This window comes from Fundulus heteroclitus, chromosome 19, assembly GCF_011125445.2.
Source record: "Fundulus heteroclitus isolate FHET01 chromosome 19, MU-UCD_Fhet_4.1, whole genome shotgun sequence".
In the NCBI taxonomy this organism is placed as follows: Eukaryota; Metazoa; Chordata; class Actinopteri; order Cyprinodontiformes; family Fundulidae; genus Fundulus; species Fundulus heteroclitus.
The window spans coordinates 17,062,246-17,073,211 of record NC_046379.1 but is presented as its reverse complement, the minus strand read 5'-3'; the positions used below and the strand labels follow the sequence as shown (position 1 = coordinate 17,073,211).

Genomic DNA, 10,966 nt, shown 5'->3' with positions numbered 1-10,966 from the left:
TAACTATTAGCAACAAAACGTTGTTGTTTTGTTGTTGCTCTCTGATCACATCCTCAAATCTGCAATTTCAAGAGGGCTGCATCACTCTGCAAGTCTTTTTTTTTTTAATGATTTTTGACTTTTCAGCATAAGATTAATTTATATTTTGGCCCATTTTGCCTGAAGAATAGAAGCTACCTAATAATTGTGTACACATCAATTCTAGGTTGGGCTGTCTTTTGGCCACATCCTCCATCCTTACATAAAACATCTCTTCCATTTTTTTCTATTGCTTATTTGACTGGTCAAGTACTGTGTTATGTAGACTGTTACATTCTACAGTATTCTTCATGTTCAGTTTGAGATTTTTGCAACCTTTTCTCTACTTGTGAAGATGTGAAATCGATATTTTTGTTACTTTTATTAGCATCAACACAAACTTAAAGACGAGAGTGACATTTGCCAAAAACATGAATGAAACTTGGACCGGAATAATCCAAACTAAGTACAGATTCTTTAACATACCTATCTGTAACCTGTTTGTGAAACACATTACACAATGTGGCATTACACAATTTTGAATACTGTGAAAATGATGCGTAATCTGAATGGTGTTGATCTCTGCATGTTCAAAAACACAGCATATTTATCACTTCAAAGTAAATCTAAAAGTTGTTTAATGTTCCGCCATTGCCATTGTAAAGAATAAAAAAAAGCTATGAGTTATGGTGAGGATTATTAAAGTCTGTTAAGCAACAGGATCAAGAGGCACATGTCTTTTGGTGCCTGTTCGTCATTTTGGTGCTTTCCTGTACTGCTTTTCTTATCACAAATCAGAATTATCTCCAAGTTATAAGCCAAGTAGTTGACACATAATGCAATATTTAACTACTCTTCTGTCCAAAATTAACTAGAAATATTAGTTGATTCTACCAAGATAGCATTTGCACATCTCCCAAGTCCCAAAATTCAATTCAATTCAATTCAATTCAATTCAATTCAATTTTATTTATATAGCGCCAAATCATGAAACATGTCATCTCAAGGCACTTTACAAAATCAAGTTCAATCACATTATACAGATTGGGTCAGATTATACAGATTGGTCAAAAATGTCCTATATAAGGAAACCAGTTGATTGCATCAAAGTCCCGACAAGCAGCATTCACTCCTGGGGAACCGTAGAGCCACAGGGAGAGTCGTCTGCATTGTACATGGCTTTGCTGCAATCCCTCATACTGAGCAAGCATGAAGCGACAGTGGGAAGAAAAACTCCCCATTAACTGGAAGGAAAACCTCCAGCAGAACCGGGCTCAGTATGAACGGTCATCTGCCTCGACCGACTGAGGGTTACAGAAGACAGAGCAGAGACACAACAAGAGAGACAAAAAAGCACAGAAGCACACATTGATCTAGTAATCTGTTCTACATTAGATGGTAGTAGCGTGTGAGCCGTCTTCTCTGGATGATGTCACAGCTAACAGAACACCAGACCAGGTGTACCTACTATGAAGAAAAAGAGAGAGAGCAAAAAGTTAAAAGCTGAAATGACGACAGTCATTTCAATGTAATACAATGCAAAACTGGAGAACAGTAGACTGGAGAACAGTAGAAATCAGTAGAGTGAGAAAATTAGACCCTGATGTCCTCCAGCAGCCTAGGCCTATCACAGCACAACTATAGAGATAGCTCAGGGTAACATGAGCCACTCTAACTATAAGCTTTGTCAAAAAGGAAAGTTTTAAGATTAGTCTTAAAAATAGATAGGGTGTCTGCCTCACGGACCAAAACTGGGAGTTGGTTCCACAGGAGAGGAGCCTGATAGCTAAAGATCAGACTTTAATGCAGACTGGGCATACTACAAAAACATAAAGTCACTGTTGTGATTTTTCTTGAACAGTTCTTCAAACCTCCTCAACTTTGGTCCAAATCTTTTGCAAAAGTTTCAGTACTCAGCTCAGACTCAAACCAGAATGTTATGTTCAGATTGTCCTTGAAGGCAACACACAGGCAACAGGTGTAATCTATTAAGTTAAGGCGCTATTGGCTGGTATAAAAGTCAAGGCCAGGACTTCTGTGAGGTTCATGTCAGCACAGGCCATCACCAAGATGAAGCAGATGTGTGGAGGTGTTCTCGCAGTTGTCCTGCTGGTTTCCCAAATTTTGTCACAGGTTTGTATCTTGAAGTTCTGTCAGTATGGTATTTACTATGTCAGCTGCAACAAGTAGGTCTCAACTGACTGAAATGCAAGCAATTTCAAGTATTTTATTTTTTCTCGAAGTTTCAAATTCCACTCTCCTTCCTAATCAGCCCACTAACTATATAGGTATCATATTACTTGCATGTATTTTAAAACCAGGTTTTTATTATTGCAGACGGTCTGGGCACAGTTTGAGCCAGACACGCCTGTCGGCAGCGTCTCTCCAACCATTGACGATGCAGTCTCTCCAGCTATTGGCTCCACGGTCCCTGCCACAGTCTCTCCAGCTACTGGCTCCACAGTCTCTCCAGCTCTTGGCCCCACGGTCCCTGCCACTGTCTCCCCAGCTAATCACAGCACGGTCTCTGCCAGCGTCTCCTCAACCATTGCTGGCTCTGTGACGAGTTCCACCTTCAACTCTACCTCTGGCAGCACTTCTAGGACGGTTGCTAGCTATCCGGTGCTCCTGCTTTCTCTGATCTTGGTGGGTCCTGTCTTTTATGACTGGTCCCTGTAAAAGGACTGGACTCGTGCTGTCTGTTAACATTGAGCCTTTTCATGAAGGACACCTTTTCATGAGCACATCTGGACTTCCTATCTCAGGTGGAGGAAGTTATATTGACTGTCTTTTATGCACTAAACGGTTTCCCTAATGTCCTGGTCCAACATGTATCATGAAAGTTCTGTTTTTGAAAATGCACCGTTTAAGACTGTCTCACATTGGTGAAAATCTTAGGAAGCTGATCTGTGTTCATGTTTTGAAAAGCCTCATTTGATAACCTTTGTATATTTATAGAAGTTTATCCTCTTTTATATTGTGTGAATAAAGCTATAAATGAAATCAGATTTGTGTGCATGGTAACTGTAGTACTTTAAAGTCGACTGCATGACGTTGTGACCTTGTTGCTGCATTAGCTTGGTGAAAGGTAATTTGTCTGCAGTGGCCCCACCAGGGGTTGGCCATGCCCCTCAATTTACACTCGCCAGTGTAAATTGTAGCAACAGTTTAGCATTTCAGCAAGGCAGCCACTCTTGACTTTTTTTTTTTTTTTTTTTTTTTTTTTTTTTTTTTTTTTTTTTTTTTTTTTTTGCCAATATCTACTTCCCCTAGTTTTTTATTCTAATGAATTAATGTGCACCTTATTCCTAATAACTGCACAAATGGGAATTAAACTCAATGTTCTGTTATTGGTCTATGCACATTAGATCATTAAATCAAACATTAGTCATTTACTTAAGTCTTGATGGCTTTACAATAGAATTAAATTCTGAAATCATGGCTTTTAGTTTCAGTGTGCCACCCCACGAGTCTAACTAGCCCCATCTGGCCACCTCTATGACATATTTCTGGCAGTGCCACTGGTTGCCTGCTCTGAGGTCAACTTCATTTTGGAAACCAGTAAAGCTGCCTTTGCATAACCTCAAGACTCAAGTGGGGGGTATTATTGGTAACTGTAGCAATTAGTCTTGCATGTGGTCATCTGTTGCGAGTCCAATACATACTGTGATTTATTTTAAATCTGTCAGTTTTGCTCTCTCAAACAAATCTATGAATCAAGACTCAGCCAGCATGAAATTAGGCCACATTGCTATAGTGGCAACCCATGCTTGGCCTCTTTATGCTAGTTTGTCACCTGAAGGTGCAGAGTTGGTGGCCAGAATGGTAACCTCTGACACACTGCACCCAAAAGCAAAGGACAGGTGGATTTGGCTCCAGAAGGCTGCAAGGCATCACTCTAGGGCAGCCATGTGCCCTACACTGAATTTCAGTGAAGCACAGGAGCACCCAACCCCCTTGTTAGAAGAGGCACAGTCTGCCACATTACTATTTCCCACTGTGCAGACCAGGACCCGGCCCTATCTGTGGTCCAGCACCAAGCAGAAGAGACTCCTCAGATGCCGGGGGGAAGCATGCAAGAGTAAACACCATTAGGATGAAGTATAGGTGTCAACGGTGGTAAAAAGGAATAAAATTAAACTGTGTGATGGAAATTAATGCTTGGCCACAACTGGGACAATGACCCTAAGTAGGCTGTAACAAAGTGGCTTAAGGATAACAAAAAATGTTTTGGAGTGGAGTTGGGTGAGGAGCTATAAGGTTGTGAGTGAGCTAGGAGGCCTAACCTTAATTATGTTGGTTCTGCTATTGTGAGGAAGTTTTGTTTGGCCAAAGTCATATGGTTTAAATACAATTTTACTAAATACTAAGGAAGTGTGTGTAAACTACTGACTGTAAAAAAAAAAAAGTATTAAAATGTTCTGTTTTGTGGATTCAACAAATAATTTTAGTAAAACTGACCTAAAAAAGGAAATGTTTAGTCAGATTTAATGATAGACAAGGTTGAATGTCTCTTATAGTGCATAATAGAAAGGTAAATAGAATATAATTGTAATTAGAATTATTTAAATTATTACAATTAGTTTATTTTTTAATTCATATTAGTATCAGTAGTTGCAATTATATTTTTCGGTAACTATGAGGAACTAAGGCCATTCTAGTTATTAAAACTAAATAAGCATCCCTGTATGATTTCAGAGATAAAATAAAGTCAGTTTGAGTACATGTTGTGCACACTGAGGTGTGAAGTGTCCTGCCCAAGGACACAACGACTGAGACTGTCTGAACAGATTGAACTAAGCTGATTGGGCAAAGCTACACCTAGTGCCCGCCTACCAAAGGTTGGTTTTAGCCAATCATGGTATCAAATGAAAAACGCAGTAGGTGTCATAAAAAACCACAGCAGGCTACGCTGGACTTAGACTTAGACAAACTTTATTATCATTTCGTTGCCTACAGCTTAAAATGGCTGGAACTGCAACCTGATGTGAAACCTTTTATTAAACTGGATAAAGCAAAACTGGTAAAATCAAGGAGACCACCAATCCCCCAAAAATCTATCCACCTAACGTCCAAATAATCATTGCATGAGATAAATATTTAAAGCTGTTTGTAAGGGTCTTCCATGGCAGGGGACACTTCTAAAAGGTCTATTTTCTTCCTTAATGGGGTTGGAAATGCTCAAATTAATCTTGAATTTTTTTTTTTTTTTCCCCAGAAATGCAAACCTAACACTGATACATAAAACCTGCAGTGAACACGTGATTTTTTTTTTACTCAATTTGGTATCAAACTATTTTTTCCCAACTGCTAGAAACTCTATTAAACTTATGTGGTAAAAGGTTAACTATAACTCTCTTTTTCTGCTACCCTTGCAATAAAACCATTGTTTGCGTTGTTTACTTATCTACTTGCACCATGGTGATGTAGACTTTATATGGAAAGAATGGAGGAAGGTTTGAAACATTACTCCATCAAGCAAGTCATCCATTAAATAAATAAACTTCAAAAAATATTTGCCATTGTCATGTTTTTGTTAAAATGTGTATGACTATGTTTTTTTTATCACTTGTGATTATTATGAAAGTATCTGGCTGACTCACGTTCATGTAAAATATACATTCTTGATTTTATCTTTCAAATGATTTATAAATGTAAAAATACTTCTATGATTTATGATTTTATGATCTATTTTTATAATTTTGCAATCCCTATCGCTTGTGAATCTTTTGCAACCACACTTTTTCCTTTTGCTCAGCTTTCCATTAATGCGTGGTGTATGAATAGTCAGCTTTATTTAGCAATGATCTACTGTGGCTCATCCCTCAGAATGAGTAGTCCCTTTCACTGTGTAGGTCCATCACCTAATATTTGTATCTTAAAAGTACATTATTTGTAATGTTCTAATTTGCTCAAAGATTGATTTTTTGATAATTGTCAGCTGCAAACTATAATTTAAATGTATAATGTATACATATATAACTTTGATTTTAATTCATCCATATGAAATATGGGGTTCACTTCTTAAATTAAATACCAAATTTAACGAGGGATTTATTGAGATGCACCTGCGCACTCTGCGCATAGTTCAAGGGACCCTCAATTATAGTGACCCTCCCCCACACCCTAATGATTTAATATGTATATTAATTGATTAACACAATACTTTAAACAGTACCAATAATTGCTTCAATTATTATTATTTTTTTATTTATTTATTTATTTTTAACAGTTTGCCAGCGTCTGTAGTCCATAATAAACTGGTCTGTGTCTAATTGAGGACAACTAGGCAAACTTCATCACTCACAGTCACGTGCATTTTAAACTCTTGGCTTTATTTAGTAACATATTTAAACTTGGGTGTCTTAAGGATGCAGCTCAATTCTAAACTTTTTGTTTTTGATCAACACTTTTGTTGATTTCATTATTTGACGTTGTCATTTCTTTCTTGCCCCGAACGCAGCACAAGCAGCAGGTGTGGTTGATGACGACGCCGACGACGCTGGCGGTGATGTCACTTGTAGTATAAAAAGCCAGGCAAACGCTCCGTTTTGAATCATTTGAGCACCTGTCGTGAGCGCTTTTGGAAGTGTGCTGCTTGAACACCAACCTGCAAGATGGCCAGACTGTGCGTCACTCTGCTCTCAGCTCTGCTGCTGGCTCTTTATCTCTCCACCCAGGTTAGTTTGCTCCTCTAAGGCGTTTCTGTTATTGGCGTTTTGGTTATTATTTTTTGGCGGGCTATAACCTGGCGGACTTCTTGTTTAATATTGTTTTTTTTTTTTACTGTTGCAGGTGGTCTACGGAGAGAAAAACGCGACCACCAACAACACCGCCGACAGCATCACGGAGAGGACCATCGTCCTCCCGCTGCTCCTGCTGCCTCTGACCATAGCGGCTTTCTTCATCCCCGACTGGTCCCAGTAAAGGACTTACTCAACCCGTCCTGTTTGGTCCGGCTGGACAGGGGATGCATGGAGTCCGTTTCTTCCACCTGGAGTTGCCCGTTTTACGCATCAGAGCAGGACGCACCCTATTCTCTGCATTTCCTTATCCTTGCTGGGTTTTTCATGGACTGTGTATGAATCTTTTTCGGGGGAGACCAGGGCACCTGTGTAGTACTACTTAGTCATGTGTATGGGGGTGGGTTGAATCGTCTCTATTAGGATATGTCTATTTTTTTTTTTAAAGAAACTAGTTCTGAAAGACTTCCCTGCAAAAAATGTATCTATTTAAATGATGTGAATCATGAAACTCGTCTGAAAGTAAATAAATCTGTAAAATGACTTCTCTTTTTTTCCCTTTCTTTCCCAAGTTGAAATTAAAAGCACTTTTTTTTTTTTTTTGATATTTTAGTTGGAATCCTTAAATAAGGAAAATCTGAAGAATTAAACTGTTAAATTGGCTGCAAAACCACTATTGAAGTCTGAATTTGAAACTTTAAGAACTGAGCATTTTGTGGCTTTTGTTCAACCACACAAGACAAATTTGAATTCTTCCCTCAACAAAATGGTAACATGGAAGCATAAACTTGCTAAACTTAAGCTTGATGCCCCTGAGGGTAAATTATAAAACGTTTGCAGCTGTTGTGCAGTCCAGCTGACTCTACTGACTTTAACTTTCTCTTTTTGGCCCAGAATGCCACTGGGGGGGGGGGGGCTTGTGAAAGTTTCAGCTGCAACCAAAGCAGGTTTTGTATTGAATGTTTCCCCTGCTGGTTTCAGTGGGTTTGCATGTGTTAAACGCTGCAGGAAAGACACTGAATTTAGGTGAGAGTCAAGCTTTGTCATGTTACCATAATGAACACTGCCTCAGCATACACATACATGCAGACACATATTTAAAAAATATATTTACAAGTTGATTTGCGCTGGCCAACCACATCACTCCGAGGGACTTTAGGGTGCATAGAGGAATCATACTGCACCTTTTTATCTAGGCTACTTCTAAGTCATAAAACCTGGAAAGCAATTTTAAATTGTTTTAAGGACTCCCTCTAATAATTGGAAGCTCATTCCACAAACTAGGGGCAACACATGGTCAGTTTTGTACCTCAGCTGGATGGATCTATGCAGAAAAGATTAAATGATTTAAAGTTAAAATCAGAATTTCAGACCAGTAAAAGCATTTTTTAAATACAGAAATGTGATAATTGGTGAAAAGCATGTAATACCTACTTAAAGGTTGCTTCAATCTGAGCTTCATCAGAATGTATATGCTAATTTATTGAATGATATATAATTACATCTAATCTTGGCATGGTGCATTTTTTCTATTTTTAAATCAAAGATAATCTCAGTGAAGACCAACATTTGTTTTTAATTCATGGTGGTAAAAACTATTCCAACCAATTGGCCTTTGTGTGAAAAACAAATTATCCCCTGGGGGGGGGGGGGCTTAGTTTTGCCATGCTTGGATGCAAAAGCTGCCATGGCGACAAGTCTTCAATTCAATTAAATTTTATTTATATAGTGTCAATTCATGAAACATGTCATCTCAAGGCACTTTACAAAGTCAAAATCAATCATATTATACAGATTGGTTAAAAATGTCCTATATAAGCCGGGAACCCAGTTGATTGCTTCAAAGTCCCGACAAGCAGCATTCACTCCTGGAGAAGCGTAGAGCCACAGGGAGAGTCGTCTGCATTGTCCATGGCTTTGCAGCAATCCCTCATACTGAGCAAGCATGAAGCGACAGTGGAAAGAAAAGTCTCCACTCTTTCAATGTTTCACTTGGCTACATTGAAGTTTTTGATCATGAATGATGTATAAGTTCATGCAACAACACCTCTATTGGATTTAAATTGAGTCAGTCCCCTCCAAAACCATTTTGTTTTTTTTCATTGCATTCCAGAGGTGGACTTGTTGGTGTGCTTTGGATCTGTGGCCCAGCCTCAATAATCACACTACAACCTGCGCCCCTCTATGAAGTGTGTACCTGGTGGAATACACATAAATGTTGAAGTCCGCAGGCTACAAGTGTGCAGAACTGGAGAATTGGTACACTATGGCTTACTTGCGCCTCTGTGTCATAACTGCAACATCAAAATTATGGGATTGTCTCTGTTTTCACAATCTTTACTGCTAAAAATTATTCAAATTGCAACAAGCAATCATTCTGAGGGGAACAAAGTGCAGGAACTAAGATTTGAGAGAATTGGGCATGGCAGAGCGGGTATTGCCACAAATTAAAAATTATGTTTTCTTTTGTTACAGAAAATTAGTAAAAAACTAATAAAGACATTTGATATTTTTCATTTTATTTACTTACCGTATATTTTTTTACAACATCAACAGCAGCTGTGGGGTAAAAAAAAAAATTATCAGTGCAGACAGGGAGCAAAACTGATTGCTTACTTTTTTTTTCTGGAACAGCCACTTTCAGATTTAACTCAACAATTAGACATGCACAAGATTACTTTCTGCTTTCAGACATTTTAAAGTGCCAATACATCACACTAAAAAAACTAAAACTAAACCGGCTGCTACCATTCAGGGAACACTTTGTCAACCTCTGTCAAACCACGCCTCAGAAACCGTGGTATAATTTTTGATTCTGCCATGTCACATGTCATTCTAGCAGATTAATCAAAAGCTGCTTCTTTCATCTAAGAAATATTTCTCGACTTTGAACTTTGGTGTCGAAGGCTGAATTAGAGATTATTCATGCTTTTATTTCATCTCATCTTTACTATTGTAACAGCCGTTTAATATGTTTGAATAGGAAAGATCTTGGCTGTTTGCAGTTAGTGCAGAATGCTGCTGCAACACAAGAAAAAGACAGCACATTACCCCAATTTTAATATTTTTCCATTCACTACATTTTAAAATTTTAGTCTTTACTTTTAGAGCCTTGAGTGGCCAAGCTCCAGCTTATTACAACCAGCTTTTACAACCATATTCCTCTTCTCATAGTTTAAGATCCTCCAGTCAAAGGCTGTTAATGGTTCCACAAAATAAGTTCAGGACCAGAGGGCATTGGTCTTTTAAAGCTGTGGCCCCCTGACTGGAATGCGTTGCCTTTTTTTTTTTTTTTTTTACGCAGTATTGACTCTGTTCATTCTTTTATGAAGCAGTTGAAGACCCACTGACTGGCTTTTAACTAGTTTTAATAAGTCTATGATATGATGTTGCATTTATGTTGTTTTCTCCTTTTCTCTTAATATGGTTGTTTTTATTGTGGAGCATTTTGCAATTTTTATCCTGTGAAAGGTGCTATATAAATAAAGTTTACCTTATGGATGCATCAGGACGAGTATAACACTGGCAATTCGAGCATCCGTTGCCCCTGGGATTCTCTTGCTTCAACGCTCTAGATCTGATGTGTTGCAAAAGACCAACCTTTCATTCAATGTTGTGCACTGATGTGCTTTTTGGCAGCTGGGTGGCTAATTAAGTTTTCCAAACCACAAAGCTTTGGCATGCCATCAAAATGTGGTAATAGAAAGCATTTTTTTAAAACTGGTTATTCAACGTCCTGCTGGAGACTTGCGTGCAAGGTGTATCATTTACTATTTAAACCAGCTCATATAAACATGGCGAAAAGCTCTGAGAGTCCATTGTTTTTGTCTGGACATTTATACTTAGTTAATAAAGTAAATTTCCACAGCAATCACACGCAGCAGCAATTTATCACAACAGTCATCGCACGGTTGAAGGGCACAAGGGTGCAAGTGTGAGCACTGGGACTGGGCAAATTGTACTCCTGCATGACTGAAGTGTACTTGAGCTTGTGCTCACACTGATGGCTGGAGATATTCCTTCAGGTGTCACAATCCTAAGGTGTTTGTATATTTATCAGTATTTAGGTTCCTTGGATTGTGCATGTTTTGGTTGGTGTTTATGTTTTGTTTAGTTTACTTCTGTTTTGTGCCATCCTCAATTTTCCAGCCTAGTCTTCTCCCCAGCTTTTTGATATTCTGTTGAATGTTATTCACATAATTGTC

General features: G+C 38.4%; 2 long non-coding RNA genes across 2 annotated transcripts; both read left to right on the top strand.

Moving 5' to 3' along the window:
* Nucleotides 1–2,038: 2,038 nt before the first annotated feature.
* Nucleotides 2,039–3,021, top strand: LOC110368086. The gene is made up of 2 exons (XR_004933449.1): nt 2,039–2,151; nt 2,356–3,021. It is a non-coding gene; the product is annotated as an uncharacterized LOC110368086 (long non-coding RNA).
* A 3,459-nt stretch (nt 3,022–6,480) lies between these two features.
* On the top strand, nt 6,481–7,304 carry LOC105924082. The gene is made up of 2 exons (XR_001165950.3): nt 6,481–6,698; nt 6,814–7,304. It is a non-coding gene; the product is annotated as an uncharacterized LOC105924082 (long non-coding RNA).
* Nucleotides 7,305–10,966: the final 3,662 nt, after the last annotated feature.